Source organism: Pleurodeles waltl, chromosome 5, assembly GCF_031143425.1.
Source record: "Pleurodeles waltl isolate 20211129_DDA chromosome 5, aPleWal1.hap1.20221129, whole genome shotgun sequence".
NCBI lineage: Eukaryota > Metazoa > Chordata > Amphibia > Caudata > Salamandridae > Pleurodeles > Pleurodeles waltl.
The window spans coordinates 65,027,059-65,049,051 of record NC_090444.1 but is presented as its reverse complement, the minus strand read 5'-3'; positions in this window follow the sequence as shown (position 1 = coordinate 65,049,051).

Genomic DNA, 21,993 nt, shown 5'->3' with positions numbered 1-21,993 from the left:
TGTTGCAGGTTTGCAGGCTTCCAGCGCGGTCAGCGGCCGATTCCTTATCAGAAGGTGAAGAGGGAGATGCAGAGGAACTCGGCTGAGCTCATGCATTCGTTATCTAAAGTTTCCCCAGAGACAGAGACCCTAAATAGCCAGAAAAGAGGGTTTGGCTACCTAGGAGAGAGGAAAGGCTACTAACACCTGAAGGAGCCTATCAGCAGGAGTCTCTGACGTCACCTGGTGGCACTGGCCACTCAGAGCAGTCCAGTGTGCCAGCAGCACCTCTGTTTCCAAGATGGCAGAGGTCTGGAGCACACTGGAGGAGCTCTGGACACCTCCCAGGGGAGGTGCAGGTCAGGGGAGTGGTCACTCCCCTTTCCTTTGTCCAGTTTCGCGCCAGAGCAGGGGCTAAGGGGTCCCTGAACCGGTGTAGACTGGCTTATGCAGAATTGGGCACATCTGTGCCCATCAAAGCATTTCCAGAGGCTGGGGGAGGCTACTCCTCCCCTGCCTTCACACCATTTTCCAAAGGGAGAGGGTGTCACACCCTCTCTCAGAGGAAGTTCTTTGTTCTGCCATCCTGGGCCAGGCCTGGCTGGACCCCAGGAGGGCAGCTGCCTGTCTGAGGGGTTGGCAGCAGCTGCAGAGAAACCCCAGGAAGGGCAGTCTGGCAGTACCAGGGTCTGTGCTACAGACCACTGGGATCATGGAATTGTACCAACAATGCCAGGATGGCATAGAGGGGGCAATTCCATGATCATAGACATGTTACATGGCCATATTCGGAGTTACCATGGTGAAGCTACATATAGGTAGTGACCTATATGTAGTGCACGCGTGTAATGGTGTCCCCGCACTCACAAAGTTCAGTGAATTGGCTCTGAACAATGTGGGGGCACCTTGGCTAGTGCCAGGGTGCCCTCACACTAAGTAACTTTGCACCTAACCTTTACCAGGTAAAGGTTAGACATATAGGTGACTTATAAGTTACTTAAGTGCAGTGTAAAATGGCTGTGAAATAACGTGGACGTTATTTCACTCAGGCTGCAGTGGCAGGCCTGTGTAAGAATTGTCAGAGCTCCCTATGGGTGGCAAAAGAAATGCTGCAGCCCATAGGGATCTCCTGGAACCCCAATACCCTGGGTACCTCAGTACCATATACTAGGGAATTATAAGGGTGTTCCAGTAAGCCAATGTAAATTGGTAAAAATGGTCACTAGCCTGTTAGTGACAATTTGGAAAGAAATGAGAGAGCATAACCACTGAGGTTCTGATTAGCAGAGCCTCAGTGAGACAGTTAGTCACTACACAGGTAACACATTCAGGCACACTTATGAGCACTGGGGCCCTGGGTTACCAGGGTCCCAGTGACACATACAACTAAAACAACATATATACAGTGAAAAATGGGGGTAACATGCCAGGCAAGATGGTACTTTCCTACACAACCCCCCCCCAAACGAAGGACAATAAGACTAGCCATTACCTGATGAGTCTTCATTGTCTAAGTGGAAATATCTGGAGAGTCCATCTGCATTGGAGTGGCTACTCCCAGGTCTATGTTCCACTGTATAGTCCATTCCCTGTAGGGATATGGACCACCTCAACAATTTAGGATTTTCACCTTTCATTTGTTTTAGCCAAAGTAGAGGTTTGTGGTCTGTCTGAACAATGAAGTGAGTGCCAAACAGGTATGGCCTCAACTTCTTCAGAGCCCAGACCACAGCAAAGGCCTCCCTCTCAATGGCAGACCAACGCTTTTCTCTAGGGGTCAACCTTCTACTAATAAAAGCAACAGGTTGATCCTGGCCCTCAGAATTAAGTTGTGATAGGACTGCCCCTACTCCTAATTCAGATGCATCAGTTTGGACATAGAATTTTTTAGAGTAACAAGGGCTTTTCAGGACAGGTGCAGAGCACATGGCCTGCTTTAGCTCCTCAAAAGCTTTCTGACAGCTTGCTGTCCATAATACCTTTTTAGGCATTTTCTTGGATGTGAGGTCATTAAGAGGGGCTGCAATGGAGCCATAGTTCTTAATGAACCTCCTGTAATACCCAGTGAGGCCTAGGAAGGCTCTCACCTGAGTCTGAGTGGTAGGGGGAACCCAATCAATAATAGTTTGGATTTTCCCCTGAAGTGGTGCAATCTGTTCCCCACCAACAAGGTGTCCCAGATAAACCACCTTACCCTGCCCTATCTGGCACTTTGAAGCCTTGATAGTGAGGCCTGCCTTTTGCAGGGCCTCCAAAACTTTCCATAGGTGGACCAGGTGATCATCCCAGCTGGAGCTAAAGACAGCTATATCATCCAAATATGCTGCACTGAAAGCTTCCAGCCCTTGCAGGACTGTGTTCACCAACCTCTGAAAAGTGGCAGGTGCATTTTTCAAACCAAAAGGCATTACAGTAAACTGGTAATGTCCTCCAATGGTAGAAAATGCAGTCTTAGGTTTAGCATCTTCTGACAATTTGATCTGCCAATACCCTGCAGTCAAATCAAAAGTGCTTAGATACTTGGCAGATGCCAGTGTATCTATGAGCTCATCTGCCCTGGGTATAGGGTGAGCATCAGTTTTGGTTACCAAGTTGAGACCTCTATAGTCTACACAAAACCTCATTTCCTTCTTTCCATCTTTAGAATTGGGTTTTGGTACCAGTACCACAGGAGAAGCCCATGGACTGTCAGAGTGCTCAACCACTCCTAGTTCCAACATTTTCTGAACTTCTTGCTTTATGCAGTCCCTGACATGGTCAGGCTGCCTATAGATCTTACTTTTGACAGGTAAACTGTCTCCAGTATCTATAGTGTGCTCACACCAAGAAGTGGTGCCTGGCACAATGGAGAAGAGTTCTGAAAATTGTCCTAGGAGATTTATGCAATTATCTTTCTGCTCAGCAGTAAGACAATCAGCCAAAACTACACCTTCCACAAGAGCATCTTGTTCTGTGGAAGAGAAGAGATCAGGTAGAGGATCACTGTCTTCTTCCTGTCCCTCATCTGTTGCCATGAGCAGGGTGAGATCAGCCCTGTCATAGTAGGGTTTCAGGCGGTTGACATGGAGCACCCTAAGGGGACTCCTGGCAGTGCCTAAGTCAACCAAGTAGGTGACTTCACCCTTCTTTTCAACAATTGTGTGGGGTCCACTCCATTTATCTTGGAGTGCTCTTGGGGCCACAGGCTCCAAGACCCACACTTTCTGCCCTGGTTGGTACTGAACCAAAACAGCCTTCTGATCATGCCATTGCTTCTGGAGCTCTTGGCTGGCCTGAAGGTTTTTACTGGCCTTTTTCATGTACTCAGCCATCCTTGATCTGAGGCCAAGTACATAATCCACAATATCCTGCTTAGGAGCTTTTAAAGGTTGTTCCCAACCCTCCTTTACAAGTGTGAGTGGACCCCTAACAGGGTGTCCAAAAAGAAGTTCAAAGGGGCTGAAGCCCACTCCTTTCTGGGGTACCTCCCTGTAGGCAAAAAGGAGGCATGGTAGAAGGATATCCCATCTCCTGCGGAGTTTTTCAGGGAGACCCATAATCATGCCTTTGAGAGTTTTATTAAATCTCTCCACCAGTCCATTTGTTTGTGGATGATAGGGTGTTGTGAACTTGTAAGTTACACCACACTCCTTCCACATGGCCTTTAAGTATGCAGACATGAAATTGCTTCCTCTGTCTGATACTACTTCCTTTGGGAAGCCCACCCTGGAAAATATTCCCAGGAGGGCCTTTGCCACTGCAGGTGCTGTAGTGGTCCTTAAAGGAATAGCTTCAGGATATCTTGTGGCATGGTCCACTACCACCAAGATAAACCTATTGCCTGAAGCAGTAGGAGGGTCAAGGGGGCCAACTATGTCAACCCCTACCCTTTCAAAGGGAACCCCAACCACAGGCAGTGGGATAAGGGGTGCCTTTGGAGTGCCACCTGTCTTGCCACTGGCTTGACAGGTTTCACAGGACTTACAAAATTCTTTTGTGTCCTCAGACATCCTAGGCCAATGAAACAGTGGTACCAATCTGTCCCAAGTTTTCATTTGACCCAGGTGCCCAGCTAAGGGAATGTCATGTGCCAGTGTTAGGAGGAACTTTCTGTACTCCTGAGGAATCACTAATCTCCTGGCAGCTCCAGGTTTAGGATCCCTATGCTCAGTGTACAAGAGGTTGTCCTCCCAGTAAACTCTGTGAGAGTCACTGACATCCCCATTAGCCTGTTTGACAGCTTGCTGTCTGAGACCCTCTAATGTGGGACAGGTTTGCTGTGCCACACTCAGCTCCTCTCTGGCAGGCCCCCCTTCACCCAAAAGCTCAGCAGTGTCTGCTTCCAGCTCCTCTGGTGTAGGTTCTGCACAGGGAGGGAATTCTTCTTCCTCAGAAGTTGAATCCACTGTAGAGGGAGGGATAGTAGGAAGTGGTTTGCTTCTACTAACCCTAGCTTTAGGGAGCACTTGGTCCATTGTTCCAGGATCCAAGCTTCCCTGTCCTTTTTGCTTTTTGGCCTGAGCCCTTGTCAAAGCAAAAATATGCCCTGGGATGCCCAGCATTGCTGCATGGGCCTCCAACTCCACATCTGACCAAGCTGGTGTCTCCAAATCATTCCCTAATAGACAGTCTACAGGTAAATCTGAAGCTACCACAACTTTCTTTGGACCAGATACCCCCCCCCCAGTTGAGATTTACAACAGCCATGGGGTGGCTTTGTGTTATGTTGTGAGCATCGGTTACTTGGTACTGGTGTCCAAGTATGTGTTGTTCAGGGTGCACCAGTTTCTCAATCACCATTGTGACACTGGCACCTGTGTCCCTGTAGGCCTGGACCTCAACACCATTTATTAGGGTTAGTTGCTTGTACTTCTCCAAGTTATGGGGGCAAGCAACTAAAGTGGCTAAATCAATAGCCCCTTCAGAGACTAAAGTAGCCTCTGTGGTCTCCCTAATTAGACCAACCCCAACTAAATTACCAAAAGTGAGCCCAGCTACTCCCTTGGATTGGCTATTAGTAGGTTTGCTCCCACCACCACTGCTATTAGTAGGGACACTAGGTGTAGCAGTAGGGGTTGTAGTGGTAGGAGCTGTGGTGCCTTTCTTTGGACAACTGGGATCTGTTGTCCAATGGCCTTTTATTTTACATAAATAGCACCATGGTTTCTTTTCCTTGTTCTGATTAAAGGAGGATTTGGACCCACCACCCCCACCAGAGTGTTTTTGTGGGCCTGATGAAGACTCATTTTTAGATTTGTCCCCACCCTTGTCAGAAGACTTACCATCCTTCTTTTTGTTGCCATCTTTGTCACCCCCTGTATGAACTTTTCTGTTCACTCTTGTTCTGACCCATTTGTCTGCCTTCTTTCCCAATTCTTGGGGAGAGGTCAGATCAGAGTCCACCAAGTACTGGTGCAACAAATCAGACACACAATTATTAAGAATATGCTCTCTCAGGATCAAGTTATACAGGCTGTCATAATCAGTAACTTTACTGCCATGTAACCACCCCTCCAAGGCCTTCACTGCCTGGTCAATGAAATCAACCCAGTCTTGTGAAGACTCCTTTTTGGTCTCTCTGAACTTTATCCTGTACTGTTCAGTGGTTAAGCCATAACCATCCAGGAGTGCATTCTTAAGAACTTGGAAATTATTAGCATCATTTTCTTTTACAGTAAGGAGCCTATCCCTACCTTTTCCAGTAAATGATAGCCATAGGATAGCAGCCCACTGCTTTTGAGGGACATCCTGTACAGCACAGGCCCTCTCAAGTGCAGCAAACCACTTGTTAATGTCATCCCCCTCCTTATAAGGGGGAACTATCTTGTGCAGATTCCTGGAATCATGCTCTTTTGCAGGATGACTATGGGGAATACTGCTGCTGCCACCATGGGTTTCTAAACCCAACTTCTGTCTTTCCCTCTCTACTTCTAAAGACTGTCTATCCAAATCCAGCTGTTGCTTCTTGAGCTTCAGTCTGGTTTGTTCCACTCTCAATCTATTGAGCTCCCTTTCTAACAATCTGTCATCAGGGTGGGTGGGAGGGACATTTCTAGATACAGACGTATGATGGGAATGAACAGAAGGAGACCTGTCCCTTACAGAGGGCACCCTAACAGCTTGGCTACCAGTATAATGTGAGAGCACACCATTAGTATGGTGTGATTCAACCTCTGTACCAACTATGCTAGACTGTCTAGTAATGGGCAGGCTGAGAAGTTTCTTTCCTGAACCTTTTCCTGGGGGAGTCCCTGGATCAGATTGAGAACCATTAGCTACTTTTTCTACAGATTGGGCACTTATGGCCTTATCCTGTACTCTAAGCATATTAATTAACAGTTCTAAAGAAGGATTCTTCCCTACACTCAAACCTCTCTCTATGCAGAGACTCCTTGCTCCTTTCCAGCTAAGGTGATCATATGCAAGTTTGGACAGTTCAACAATTTTTCCTGTGCCAGACATTTTTTAGAGAGAGTTAAAGTGATAGAAAAAGAGAAAAAAGTTTTCAGAACTTTTTGGAAAGACAGAAAAAACTTTTTAAACTTTTAAGAACTTTTTGAAAGTTTAGAAGTACTTTTCAGCACTTAGAAAAGAGTGAAAAGAGGAAATGCAAAACTTTTTGGCTATGTGTATATACACTGACCTTGTTTTGTATATTTTTCTCTTATGAAAAGTACAATGACAAGAGTGGTAAGTAGTCTCAAGCACTTATCCCACCACTGCACAACCAATGTAGGAGGCTGGACTGGCTTGTAGTGAGTACCAAGGGGTACTTGCACCTTGCACCAGGCCCAGTTATCCCTTATTAGTGTATAGGGTGTCTAGCAGCTTAGGCTGATAGATAATGGTAGCTTAGCAGAGCAGCTTAGGCTGAACTAGGAGACGTGTGAAGCTACTACAGTACCACTTAGTGTCATATGCACAATATCATAAGAAAACACAATACACAGTTATACTAAAAATAAAGGTACTTTATTTTTATGACAATATGCCAAAGTATCTTAGAGTGTACCCTCAGTGAGAGGATAGGAAATATACACAAGATATATATACACAATAGCAAAAATATGCAGTATAGTCTTAGAAAACAGTGCAAACAATGTATAGTTACAATAGGATGCAATGGGGAAACATAGGGATAGGGGCAACACAAACCATATACTCCAGAAGTGGAATGCGAACCACGAATGGACCCCAAACCTATGTGACCTTGTAGAGGGTCGCTGGGACTATTAGAAAATAGTGAGAGTTAGAAAAATAACCCTCCCCAAGACCCTGAAAAGTGAGTGCAAAGTGCACTAAAGTTCCCCTAAGGACAAAAGAGTCGTGTTAGAGGAATAATGCAGGAAAGACACAAACCAGCAATGCAACAACTGTGGATTTCCAATCTAGGGTACCTGTGGAACAAGGGGACCAAGTCCAAAAGTCACAAGCAAGTCGGAGATGGGCAGATGCCCAGGAAATGCCAGCTGCGGGTGCAAAGAAGCTTCGACTGGACAGAAGAAGCTGAGGTTTCTGCAAGAACGAAAAGGGCTAGAGACTTCCCCTTTGGTGGACGGATCCCTCTCGCCTTGGAGAGTCGTGCAGAAGTGCTTTCCCGCCGGAAGGACGCCAACAAGCCTTGCTACCCGCAAATCGTGCGTTTAGCGTTTTTGGACGCTGCTGGGGCCCAGGAGGGACCAGGAGGTCGCAAATTGAACCTGCAGAGAGAGGGGACATCGAGCAAGACAAAGAGCCCTCACTGAAGCAGGTAGCACCCGGAGAAGTGCCAGAAACAGGCACTACGAGGATGTGTGAAACGGTGCTCGCCGAAGTTGCACAAAGGAGTCCCACGTCGCCGGAGACCAACTTAGAAAGTCGTGCAATGCAGGTTAGAGTGCCGTGGACCCAGGCTTGGCTGTGCACGAAGGATTTCCGCCGGAAGTGCACAGGGGCCGGAGTAGCTTGCAAAGTCGCGGTTCCCAGCAATGCAGCCCAGCGAGGTGAGGCAAGGACTTACCTCCACCAAACTTGGGCTGAAGAGTCACTAGACTGTGGGGGTCACTTGGACAGTGTCGCTGGATTCGAGGGACCTCGCTCGTCGTGCTGAGAGGAGACCCAAGGGACCGGTAATGCAGCTTTTTGGTGCCTGCGGTTGCAGGGGGAAGATTCCGTCGACCCACGGGAGATTTCTTCGGAGCTTCTGGTGCAGAGAGGAGGCAGGCTACCCCCACAGCATGCACAAGCAGGAAAACAGTCGAGAAGGCGGCAGGATCAGCGTTACAGAGTTGCAGTAGTCGTCTTTGCTACTATGTTGCAGTTTTGCAGGCTTCCAGCGCGGACAGCGGTCGATTCCTTATCAGAAGGTGAAGAGGGAGATGCAGAGGAACTCGGCTGAGCTCATGCATTCGTTATCTAAAGTTTCCCCAGAGACAGAGACCCTAAATAGCCAGAAAAGAGGGTTTGGCTACCTAGGAGAGAGGAAAGGCTACTAACACCTGAAGGAGCCTATCAGCAGGAGTCTCTGACGTCACCTGGTGGCACTGGCCACTCAGAGCAGTCCAGTGTGCCAGCAGCACCTCTGTTTCCAAGATGGCAGAGGTCTGGAGCACACTGGAGGAGCTCTGGACACCTCCCAGGGGAGGTGCAGGTCAGGGGAGTGGTCACTCCCCTTTCCTTTGTCCAGTTTCGCGCCAGAGCAGGGGCTAAGGGGTCTCTGAACCGGTGTAGACTGGCTTATGCAGAATTGGGCACATCTGTGCCCATCAAAGCATTTCCAGAGGCTGGGGGAGGCTACTCCTCCCCTGCCTTCACACCATTTTCCAAAGGGAGAGGGTGTCACACCCTCTCTCAGAGGAAGTTCTTTGTTCTGCCATCCTGGGCCAGGCCTGGCTGGACCCCAGGAGGGCAGCTGCCTGTCTGAGGGGTTGGCAGCAGCAGCAGCTGCAGAGAAACCCCAGGAAGGATAGTCTGGCAGTACCAGGGTCTGTGCTACAGACCACTGGGATCATGGAATTGTACCAACAATGCCAGGATGGCATAGAGGGGGCAATTCCATGATCATAGACATGTTACATGGCCATATTCGGAGTTACCATGGTGAAGCTACATATAGGTAGTGACCTATATGTAGTGCACGCGTGTAATGGTGTCCCCGCACTCACAAAGTTCAGTGAATTGGCTCTGAACAATGTGGGGGCACCTTGGCTAGTGCCAGGGTGCCCTCACACTAAGTAACTTTGCACCTAACCTTTACCAGGTAAAGGTTAGACATATAGGTGACTTATAAGTTACTTAAGTGCAGTGTAAAATGGCTGTGAAATAACGTGGACGTTATTTCACTCAGGCTGCAGTGGCAGGCCTGTGTAAGAATTGTCAGAGCTCCCTATGGGTGGCAAAAGAAATGCTGCAGCCCATAGGGATCTCCTGGAACCCCAATACCCTGGGTACCTCAGTACCATATACTAGGGAATTATAAGGGTGTTCCAGTAAGCCAATGTAAATTGGTAAAAATGGTCACTAGCCTGTTAGTGACAATTTGGAAAGAAATGAGAGAGCATAACCACTGAGGTTCTGATTAGCAGAGCCTCAGTGAGACTGTAAGTCACTACACAAGTAACACATTCAGGCACACTTATGAGCACTGGGGCCCTGGGTTACCAGGGTCCCAGTGACACATACAACTAAAACAACATATATACAGTGAAAAATGGGGGTAACATGCCAGGCAAGATGGTACTTTCCTACACCCAGTTTCTACTATGGACCCATAAGTGAACCCGACTACACCCTTAACTTGACTGTTGCCAGCAGTCCCACCACTAGTACCACTACTGCTAGGGGCACTAGAGCTTGATGTATTAGTGGTGGTAGGCTCAGGGGGTTTACCTGGACAGGACTTATCCCCTGGCCTATGGCCTCTGTTTTTACACACAAAGCACCAAGGCTTTTTAACTTGTGTAGGTTGAGAAGAAGAGGAAGAATTTGTTTTATCCCCACCCCCAGAAGAGTGTTTAAGATTAGAAGTGGGATCTTTGGTTTTACCCTTATCCCCATGCTTATCTTGAGATTTTTCACCATCTTTCTTCTTGTTGCCATCTTTGCCACCCCCTGTATGAACTTTTCTGTTCACCCTTGTTCTGACCCATTTGTCTGCCTTCTTTCCCAATTCTTGGGGAGAGGTCAGATCAGAGTCCACCAAGTACTGGTGCAACAAATCAGACACACAATTATTAAGAATATGCTCTCTCAGGATCAAGTTATACAGGCTGTCATAATCAGTAACTTTACTGCCATGTAACCACCCCACCAAGGCCTTCACTGAATGGTCAATGAAATCAACCCAGTCTTGTGAAGACTCCTTTTTGGTCTCTCTGAACTTTATCCTGTATTGTTCAGTGGTTAAGCCATAACCATCCAGGAGTGCATTCTTAAGAACTGTAAAATTATTGGCATCAGTTTCTTTCACAGTAAGGAGCCTATCCCTACCTTTTCCACTAAATGATAGCCATAGGATAGCAGCCCACTGCCTTTGAGGGACATCCTGTACAACACAGGCCCTCTCAAGTGCAGCAAACCACTTGTTAATGTCATCCCCCTCCTTATAAGGGGGAACTATCTTATGCAGATTCCTGGAATCATGCTCTTTTACAGGATGACTATGGGGAATACTGCTGCTGCCACCATGGGTTTCTAAACCCAACTTCTGTCTTTCCTTTTCTAGTTCTAAGGACTGTCTATCCAAATCCAGCTGTTGCTTCCTAAGCTTCAGTCTGGTTTGTTCCACTCTCAACTTATTGAGTTCCCTTTCTAACATTCTGTCATCAGGGTTGGTGGGAGGGACATGTCTTGAAACAGAAGTATGGTGAGAATGGACAGAAGGAGACCTGTCCCTTACAGAAGGCACCCTAACAGCTTGGTTAACAGAAACATCACTTCTACTGTGGTGAGAATGAATGCTCTTGCTATGATGTGAGACAACACTATCTGTATGGTGTGACTCAACCTCAGTACCAACTATGCTAGACTGTCTAGTAATGGGCAGGCTATGAAGTTTCTTTCCTGAATCTTTTCCTAGGGGGGTCACTGGATCAGATTGGGAACCATTAGCTACTTTTTCAACAGATGGTGCCCTTTTGGCCTTATCTTGTTCTCTAAGCATGTTAAGCAATAATTCCAAGGAAGGATTCTTCCCTACACTCAAACCTCTTTCTATACTGAGACTCCTTGCTCCTTTCCAGCTAAGGTGGTCATATGCAAGTTTGGACAGATCAACATTTTGGCCTGTGCCAGACATTTTTAGAAAGAGTTTAAGTGATAGAAAAAAAGAAAAAAGTTTTCAGAACTTTTAGAAAGACAGAAAAAAAACTTTTTAAACTTTTAAGAACTTTTAGAAAGTTTAGAGGTACTTTTCAGAACTTTAGAAAAGAGGTGAGAAAAGAAATGCAAAACTTTTTGGTTAGGTGTACATACACTGAACTTGTTTTGTATATTTTTCTCTTATGAAAAGTACAATGACAAAAGTGGTAAGTAGTCTCAAAGCACTTATCCCACCGCTGCACAACCAATGTAAGAGGCTGGACTGGCTTGTAGTGAGTACCTAGGGGTACTTACACCTTGCACCAGGCCCAGTTATCCCTTATTAGTGTATAGGGTGTCTAGCAGCATAGGCTGATAGATAATGGTAGCTTAGCAGAGCAGCTTAGGCTGAACTAGGAGACGAGTGAAGCTCCTACAGTACCACTAGTGTCATATGCACAATATCATAAGAAAACACAATACACAGATATACTAAAAATAAAGGTACTTTATTTTTATGACAATATGCCAAAAGTATCTCAGTGAGTACCCTCAGTATGAGGATAGCAAATATACACAAGATATATGTACACAATACCAAAATATGCAGTAATAGTATTAGAACACAGTGCAAACAATGTATAGTTACAATAGGATGCAATGGAGACACATAGGGATAGGGCCAACACAAACCATACACTCCAAAAGTGGAATGCGAACCACGAATGGACCCCAAACCTATGTGACCTTGTAGAGGGTCGCTGGGACTATTAGAAAATAGTAAGGGTTAGAAAAATAGCCCACCCCAAGACCCTGAAAAGTGAGTGCAAAGTGCACTAAAGTTCCCCAAAGGACATAGAAGTCGTGATAGGGGAATTCTGCAGGAAAGACACAAATCAGCAATGCAACAACGATTGATTTCCAGTCGAGGGTACCTGTGGAACAAGGGGACCAAGTCCAAAAGTCACAAGCAAGTCGGAGATGGGCAGATGCCCAGGAAATGCCAGCTGTGGGTGCAAAGAAGCTGCTACTGTACAGTAGAAGCTGGAGATTCTGCAGGAACGACAAGGGCTAGGAACTTTCCCTTTGGAGGACGGATCCCCCACGCCGTGGAGAGTCGTGCAGAAGTGTTTTCCTGAAGAAAGACCGCCAACAAGCCTTGCTAGCTGCAAATCGTGCGGTTAGGGTTTTTGGGTGCTGCTGTGGCCCAGGAGGGACCAGGATGTCGCCAATTGCGTCTGGGTACAGAGGGGGCGTCGAGCAAGACAAGGAGCCCTCTCAGCAGCAGGCAGCACCCGCAGAAGTGCCAGAAACAGGCACTACGAGGATGCGTGAACCGGTGCTCACCCAAAGTCACACAAAGGAGTCCCACGTCGCCGGAGAACAACTTAGGAGGTCGTGCAATGCAGGTTAGAGTGCCGTGGACCCAGGCTGGACTGTGCACACAGGATTTCTGCCGGAAGTGCACGGAGGCCGGAGTAGCTGCAAAAGTCACGGTTCCCAGCAATGCAGTCTGGCGTGGGGAGGCAAGGACTTACCTCCACCAAACTTGGACTGAAGAGTCACTGGACTGTGGGAGTCACTTGGACAGAGTTGCTGGATTCAAGGGACCTCGCTCGTCGTGCTGAGAGGAGACCCAGGGTACTGGTGATGCAGTTCTTTGGTGCCTGCGGTTGCAGGGGGACGATTCCGTCGACCCACGGGAGATTTCTTCGGAGCTTCTAGTGCAGAGAGGAGGCAGACTACCCCCACAGCATGCACCACCAGGAAAACAGTCGAGAAGGCGGCAGGATCAGCGTTACAGAGTTGCAGTAGTCATCTTCGCTACTTTGTTGCAGTTTTGCAGGCTTCCAGCGCAGTCAGCAGTCGATTCCTTGGCAGAAGGTGAAGAGAGAGATGCAGAGGAACTCGGATGAGCTCTTGCATTCGTTATCTAAGGAATCCCCAGAGACAGAGACCCTAAATAGCCAGAAAAGAGGGTTTGGCTACTTAGGAGAGTGGATAGGCTAGCAACACCTGAAGGAGCCTATCAGAAGGAGTCTCTGACGTCACCTGGTGGCACTGGCCACTCAGAGCAGTCCAGTGTGCCAGCAGCACCTCTGTTTCCAAGATGGCAGAGGTCTGGAGCACACTGGAGGAGCTCTGGACACCTCCCAGGGGAGGTGCAGGTCAGGGGAGTGGTCACTCCCCTTTCCTTTGTCCAGTTTCGCACCAGAGCAGGGCTAAGGGGTCCCTGAACCGGTGTAGACTGGCTTATGCAGAAATGGGCACCATGTGTGCCCATGAAAGCATTTCCAGAGGCTGGGGGAGGCTACTCCTCCCCTGCCTTCACACCATTTTCCAAAGGGAGAGGGTGTAACACCCTCTCTCAGAGGAAGTCCTTTGTTCTGCCATCCTGGGCCAAGCCTGGCTGGACCCCAGGAGGGCAGAAACCTGTCTGAGGGGTTGGCAGCATCAGCAGCTGCAGTGAAACCCCGGGAAAGGCAGTTTGGCAGTACCAGGGTCTGTGCTACAGACCACTGGGATCATGGGATTGTGCCAACTATGCCAGGATGGCATAGAGGGGGCAATTCCATGATCATAGACATGTTACATGGCCATATTCGGAGTTACCATTGTGAAGCTACATATAGGTAGTGAACTATATGTAGTGCACGCGTGTAATGGTGTCCCCGCACTCACAAAGTCCGGGGACTTGGCCCTGAACAATGTGGGGGCGCCTTGGCTAGTGCCAGGGTGCCCTCACACTAAGTAACTTTGCACCTAACCTTTACCAGGTAAAGGTTAGACATATAGGTGACTTATAAGTTACTTAAGTGCAGTGTAAAATGGCTGTGAAATAACGTGGACGTTATTTCACTCAGGCTGCAGTGGCAGGCCTGTGTAAGAATTGTCAGAGCTCCCTATGGGTGGCAAAAGAAATGCTGCAGCCCATAGGGACCTCCTGGAACCCCAATACCCTGGGTACCTCAGTACCATATACTAGGGAATTATAAGGGTGTTCCAGTAAGCCAATGTAAATTGGTAAAATTGGTCACTAGCCTGTTAGTGACAATTTGAAAGAAATGAGAGAGCATAACCACTGAGGTTCTGGTTAGCAGAGCCTCAGTGAGACAGTTAGGCACCACACAGGGAACACATACATATAGGCCACAAACTTATGAGCACTGGGGTCCTGACTAGCAGGGTCCCAGTGACACATAACAAACATACTGAAAACATAGGGTTTTCACTATGAGCACTGGGCCCTGGCTAGCAGGGTCCCAGTGAGACAGTGAAAACACCCTGACATACACTCACAAACAGGCCAAAAGTGGGGGTAACAAGGCTAGAAAGAGGCTACTTTCTCACCCCCCCCCCTCCAATTCATCAGTCCCGTCGTAGCGCCTCAGCCAAAAAGCCTCCAATACTAGTGGTGCCTGTTCAAGGTTTGTGGAGTGCACCGGCCACCAGGGCAGGCAGTATGACCCGGAGCCAAGGCACTGGCAGCCCACCCTCTGTAAAGGCTCTAAAATTGGAGAGTGGACGACGGGACCGTGTGAAGACTCCTGGTGGGAAAACAACTCACATGGATTCCAAGGGGATTGGAGAGTCAGCTGTGACTCCACCAAAGGTGGGGAAGGGCCAGAGGAAGTCTGCCCAGTCTGTTGTGAGTGTCACGGCGGAGAAGTGCGCCATCATTTCCGGCGGTCGAGACACAACCGCCAGCACTGTCGTCACTGGTCCACAGACCACCGCCGGAGTCACAGCCCAGGAGGGCCCAAGTATCATCACTGGTCCAGAGACCACCGCCAGAGTCATTGCCCAGGAGGGCCCAAGTATCGTCACTGGTCCAGAGACCACCGCCAGAGTCATTGCCCAGGAGGGCCCAAGTATCGTCACTGGTCCAGAGACCACCGCCGGATTCACAGCCCAGGAGGGCCCAAGTATTGTCACTGGTCCAGAGACCACCGCCAGAGTCATTGCCCAGGAGGGCCCAAGTATCGTCACTGGTCCAGAGACCACCGCCGGAGTGACAGCCCAGGAGGGCCCAAGTATCGTCACTGGTCCAGAGACCACCGCCAGAGTCATTGCCCAAGAGGGCCCAAGTATCGTCACTGGTCAGGAGAACACCGCCGGAGTCACAGCCCAGGAGGGCCCAAGTATCGTCACTGGTCCAGAGACCACCGCCAGAGTCATTGCCCAGGAGGTCCCAAGTATTGTCACTGGTCCAGAGACCACCGCCAGAGTCATTGCCCAGGAGGGCCCAAGTATCGTCACTGGTCCAGAGACCACCGCCGGAGTCAGTGCCCAGGAGGGCACAAGTATCATCACTGGTCAGGAGACCACCGCCGGACTCAGTGCCCAGGAGGGCCCCGGCTGCCACAGCCCAGGTGGGCTATGATGGAACGTCATGCCACACACCAATGCCAAGTGTAGGGAACGTCATGCCACACACCAATGCCCAGTGTAGGGAACATCATGCCACACACCAATGTCCGTACCAGAACCGTCATGTCATTCTGAACAGGGCAAAGACCACCATGGTGAAGACCGCTGAACAGGGCTAAGACCGCCATGGCAAAACACCGCTAAACAGTCCAGAACCGCCATGGCAAAGCACCGCTGAACAGTCCTGAACCGCCATGTCAAAGCACCGCTGAACAGGGCAAAGACCGCCATGGTGAAGACCGCTGAACAGGGCGAAGACCGCCATGGCAAAACACCGCTGAACAGTCCAGAACCTCCATGGCAAAGCACCGCTGAACAGTCCTGAACCGCCATGTCAAAGTACCGCTGAACAGGGCAAAGACCGCCATGGTGAAGACCGCTGAACAGGGTAAAGACCGCCATGGCAAAACACCGCTGAACAGTCCAGAACCGCCATGGCAAAGCACCGCTGAACAGTCCTGAACCGCCATGTCAAAGCACCGCTGAAAAGGGCAAAGACCGCCATGGTGAAGACCTCTGAACAGGGCAAAGACCGCCATGGCAAAACACCGCTGAACAGTCCAGAACCGCCATGGCAAAGCACCGCTGAATAGTCCTGAAGCACCATGTCAAAGCACCGCTGAACAGGGCAAAGACCGCCATGGTGAAGACCGCTGAACAGGGCAAACCGCCATGGCAAAACACCGCTGAACAGTCCAGAACCGCCATGGCAAAGCACTGCTGAACAGTCCTGAACCGCCATGTCAAAGCACCGCTGAACAGGGCAAAGACCGCCATGGCAAAGCACCGCTGAACAGGGCAAAGACCGCCATGGCAAAGAACCGCTGAACAGTCCAGAACCGCCATGTAAAAGCACCGCTGAACAGGGCAAAGACCGCCATGGTGAAGACCGCTGAACAGGGCATAGACCGCCATGGCAAAGCACCGCTGAACAGGGCAAAGACCGCCATGGCAAAGCACCGCTGAACAGTCCAGAACCGCCATGTCAAACCACCGCTGAACAGGGCAAAGACCGCCATGGTGAAGACCGCTGAACAGGGCAAGCACCGGGTAGGAATGAATAGACCGCCTTATCAGGCATCCTTATCCCATGTGCAGCTGGGACAGTGACAGGACAGGAATTTTCACAGGGAGACTCATCCAGTCTGGGCACCAGTCCCCCTCCAGAACCAGTGGAGACCTGCATCCACTCTGTCTGTCCTGCACAGGATGAAGCACTCTGGGCACCAGTCCCCCCCAGTACCAGTGGAGACCTGCATCTACTTGAGAGACTGTGGTTTTGCACTCCCCAGGATGGCACGGTGGGCACCCCACCCACTGTAGACTTGAAAGACTGTGGCTTTGCACTCCCCAGGATGGAACAGTGGGCAACCCACCCACTGTAGAGACTTGAGAGACTGTGGCTTTGCACTCCCCAGGATGGCACGGTGGGCACCCCACCCACTGTAGAGACTTGAAAGACTGTGGCTTTGCACTCCCCAGGATGGAACAGTGGGCAACCCACCCACTGTAGAGACTTGAGAGCCTGTGGCTTTGCACTCCCCAGGATACATCAATGGGCATGGAGCCCCGTCGTGGATCTGGCTTTGCAGTCATCCGGCTGAGGTGCCCCCCCTTCCCTTCCCCCTGAGGTGCCTGTAGTATTTCTATCTGATGCCCCGGCAGTGTTCTCTCCGATTGTGGTCAGGTATCCTTTGTGGGCCTCGCCCATGCATTTTTGGACTGTTGGTACACGGACATTGTTATGTAGATATCTGCACTACTTCTCGTAATGTGTATAATTATGACTGATTTTCATATATATCTGTATATTTTTGTATGACATGTATATTGCCACATTACAATGTTTGACCGAATTTCGCTTTGTCTTTTCATTCTTCCGGGGGGATTGTGGGTTGTTACTGTGATTTTTGTGAATGCATTGGTGTGTATGTTGTATTATGCGAGGTTGGGGGTGGGGGTGGGGGTGTTTGGTGGGTGTCTCCCTAACTTTTGCCTCCACCCTCCCCCATGTCGTAGGTGCAGTACTCAACGTTGTCTTCGGCGCCTACGTAGATGTTGGTCGTAGAGTAGCAGAAAGACAAGGGCAGGGAGTATTTGGAGTTCCGGGTCCTTGGAGTCCTCGTTCCTCGTGGGATGTGTTCAGGTGAGTGTTTTCCCATTGCAAAAGCTGTTTCCGCCGTGTTTTTATCCACGGTGAATCCGCCCCGGAAAAGGTGGCGGATTGGCGGGTTGTAATACTATGGGGGGTACATTGTGTTCCGCCTGTATGTTGGCGGTGACCGCCGCGCTGCTTGTCTGTACCGCCGTGGCGGGCGGTGTGTTAAAGTGGCTGTCTTTGTTGGCGGTTTCCACCAGGGTCATAATTCCATTTTTTTATCCGCCGCACTGTTTGTGGTATTACCGCAGCTTTAACACCGTCCGCCAGGGTTGTAATGACCCCCCTAGTGCCCCTAGCAATAGCAGTGGTGGTGGGAGCAAACCTACTAATAGCCAATACAAGGGAGTAGCTGGGCTCACTTTTGGTAATTTAGTTGGGGTTGGTCTTGTTAGGGAGACCAGAGAGGCTGTGTTAGTCTCTGAAGGTGCCATTGATTTGGCCACCTTGATTGCTTGTCCCCTTAATATGGATAAGTACAAGCAACTTCCCCTAATAAATTGTGTTGAGGTTCAGGCCTACAGGGACACAGGTGCCAGTGTTACCATGGTAATAGAGAAACTGGTACACCCTGAACAACACCTACTTGGTCACCAGTACCAAGTGACAGACGCTCAAAACAACACTCTTAGCAACCCCATGCCTGTTGTGAATCTCAACTGGGGGGGGGGGATTGTGTAGGAAAGTACCATCTTGCCTGGCATGTTACCCCCATATTTCACTGTATATATGTTGTTTTAGTGTATGTGCCACTGGGACCCTGCCAGCCAAGGCCCCAGTGCTCATAAGTGTACCCTTTATGTGTTCCCTGTGTGATGACTAACTGGCTCACTGAGGCTCTGCTAACCAGAACCTCAGTGGTTATGCTCTCTCTGCTTTCTAAATTGTCACTAACAGGCTAGTGACCAATTTCACCAATTCATATTGGCGTACTGGAATACCCTTATAATTCCCTAGTCTATGGTACTGAGGTACCCAGGGTATTGGGGTTCCAGGAGATCCCTATGGGCTGCAGCATTTCTTTTGCCACCCATAGGGAGCTCTGACAATTCTTACACAGGCCTGCTAATGCAGCCTGAGTGAAATAACATCCACGTTATTTCACAGCCATTTACCACTGCACTTAAGTAACTTATAAGTCACCTATATGTCTAACCTTTACCTGGTAAAGGTTGGGTGCTAAGTTACTAAGTGTGTGGGCACCCTGGCACTAGCCAAGGTGCCCCCACATCGTTCAGGGCAAATTCCCCGGACTTTGTGAGTGCAGGGACACCATTTCACGCGTGCACTATACATAGGTCACTACCTATGTATAGCGTCACAATGGTAACTCCGAACATGGCCATGTAACATGTCTAAGATCATGGAATTGTCACCCCAATGCCATTCTGGCATTGGGGAGACAATTCCATGACCCCCTGAGTCTCTAGCATAGACCCGGGTACTGCCAAACTACCTTTCCCGGGGTTTCACTGCAGCTGCTGCTGCTGCCAACCCCTCAGACAGGTGTCTGCCCTCCTGGGGTCCAGCCAGTCTTGGCCCAGGAAGGCAGAACAAAGGACTTCCTCAGAGAGTGGGTGTTACACCCTCTCCCTTTGGAAAAAGGTGTCAGGGCTGGGGAGAAGTATCCTCCCCCAGCCTCTGGAAATGCTTTGATGGGCATAGATGGTGCCCATCTCTGCATAAGCCAGTCTACACCGGTTCAGGGATCCCCCAGCCCTGCTCTGACGCGAAACTGGACAAAGGAAAGGGGAGTGACCACTCCCCTGACCTGCACCTCCCAGGGCAGGTGCCCAGAGCTCCTCCAGTGTGCTCCAGACCTCTGCCATCTTGGAAACAGAGGTGCTGCTGGCACACTGGACTGCTCTGAGTGGCCAGTGCCAGCAGGTGACGTCAGAGACTCCTTCTGATAGGCTCTTACCTGTGTTGCTAGCCTATCCTCCTTCCTAGGTAGCCAAACCTCCTTTTCTGGCTATTTAGGGTCTCTGCTTTGGGGAATTCTTTAGATAACGAATGCAAGGGCTCATCAGAGTTCCTCTGCATCTCTCTCTTCACCTTCTGCCAAAGGATCGACCGCTGACTGCTCAGGACGCCTGCAAAACCGCAACAAAGTAGCAAAGACGACTACTGCAACCTTGTATCGCTGATCCTGCTGCCTTCTCAACTGTTTCCTGGTGGTGCATGCTCTGGGGGTAGCCTGCCTCCTTCTTGCACCAGGAGCTCTGAAGAAATCTCCTCTGGGTCGACGGAATCTTCCCCCTGCAACCACAGGCAACAAAAGACTGCATCACCGGTCCTCTGGGTCCCCTCTCAGCACGATGAGCGTGGTCCCTGGAACTCAGCAACTCTGTCCAAGTGACTCCCACAGTCCAGTGACTCTTCAGTCCAAGTTTGGTGGAGGTAAGTCCTTGCCTCCCCACGCTAGACTGCATTGCTGGGTACCGCGTGATTTGCAGCTGCTCCGGCTCCTGTGCACTCTTCCAGGATTTCCTTCGTGCACAGCCAAGCCTGGGTCCCCGACACTCTAACCTGCAGTGCACAACCTCCTGAGTTGTCCTCTGGCGTCGCAGGACTCCCTTTTGTGTCTTCGGGTGAGCTCCGGTTCACTCCTCCTCCAAGTGCCTGTTCCGGTACTTTTGCGGGTGCTGCCTGCTTTTGTGAGGGCTCCCTGACTTGCTGGGTGCCCCCTCTGTCTCCTCATCCAAGTGGCGACATCCTGGTCCCTCCTGGGCCACAGCAGCATCCAAAAACCCTAACCGCGACCCTTGCAGCTAGCAAGGCTTGTTTGCGGTCTTTCTGCGTGGGAACACCTCTGCAAGCTTCTTCACAACGTCGGACATCCATCCTCCAAAGGGGAAGTTCCTAGTCCTCTTCGTTCTTGCAGAATCCTCAGCTTCTGCCATCCGGTGGCAGCTTCTTTGCACCCTCAGCTGGCATTTCCTGGGCATTTGCCCACTCTCGACTTTGTCGCGACTCTTGGACTTGGTCCCCTTGTTCCACAGGTACTCTCGTCCGGAAATCCACTTTGGTTGCTTTGCTGGTGTTGGTCTTCCTTGCAGAATTCCCCTATCACGACTTCTGTGCTCTCTGGGGAACATAGGTGCACTTTACACCTACTTTTCAGGGTCTTGGGGTGGGCTATTTTTCTAACCCTCACTGTTTTCTTACAGTCCCAGCGACCCTCTACAAGCTCACATAGGTTTGGGGTCCATTTGTGGTTCGCATTCCACTTTTGGAGTATATGGTTTGTGTTGCCCCTATACCTATGTGCTCCTATTGCAATTCACTGTAACTATACATTGCTTGCATTACTTCCTTTTGCTATTACTGCATACTTTTGGTATTGTGTACATATATCTTGTGTATATTTGGCATCCTCATACTGAGGGTACTCACTGAGATACTTTTGGCATATTGTCATAAAAATAAAGTACCTTTATTTTTAGTATATCTGTGTATTGTGTTTTCTTATGATATTGTGCATATGACACCAGTGGTATAGTGGGAGCTTTGCATGTCTCCTAGTTCAGCCTAAGCTGCTCTGCTATAGCTACCTTCTATCAGCCTAAGCTGCTAGAAACACCTCTTCTACACTAATAAGGGATAACTGAACCTGGTACAGAGTGTAAGTACCCCTTGGTACCCACTACAAGCCAGGCCAGCCTCCTACAGTTACTCTATAACATTGGACAGGTGGGCTTGGCTGATTGTCCAAAGGAGCTACTTCCTCCCCTTCGACACTACCCCTCCACCTATGCCACCATCTCATGACTGGCTGGCAGAGGATCATCTGTTCCTTTTCTGCAATGTTGCAGCCTCAATCCTGGATTTTCGTGAGACTGACTGAGGCTGCTGGAGCTCATGGCCTCCTGCTTCCTGCTGGTGACACATGCCAGATGACGTATGGGGTCACTGCAGTGGGATCTGAAGTTTCAGTGGATGCAGAATCAAGGAAATCTCTCTGACATGGTCTAGATCTCCGAGGGAACTTCAAAGGACCTGCTGTGGTGGCTAATGAACTGTGATTGGGTCAGTGGCAGATCCCTCGCCATTCCCCAACCAGATCTCACAGTAGTGACAGATGCGTCACTTCTGGGATGGGGCTGCCATCTGGGAGAATTGGAGATCAGAGGACTCTGGTCTCTGATGGAATCTGGACTGCACATCAA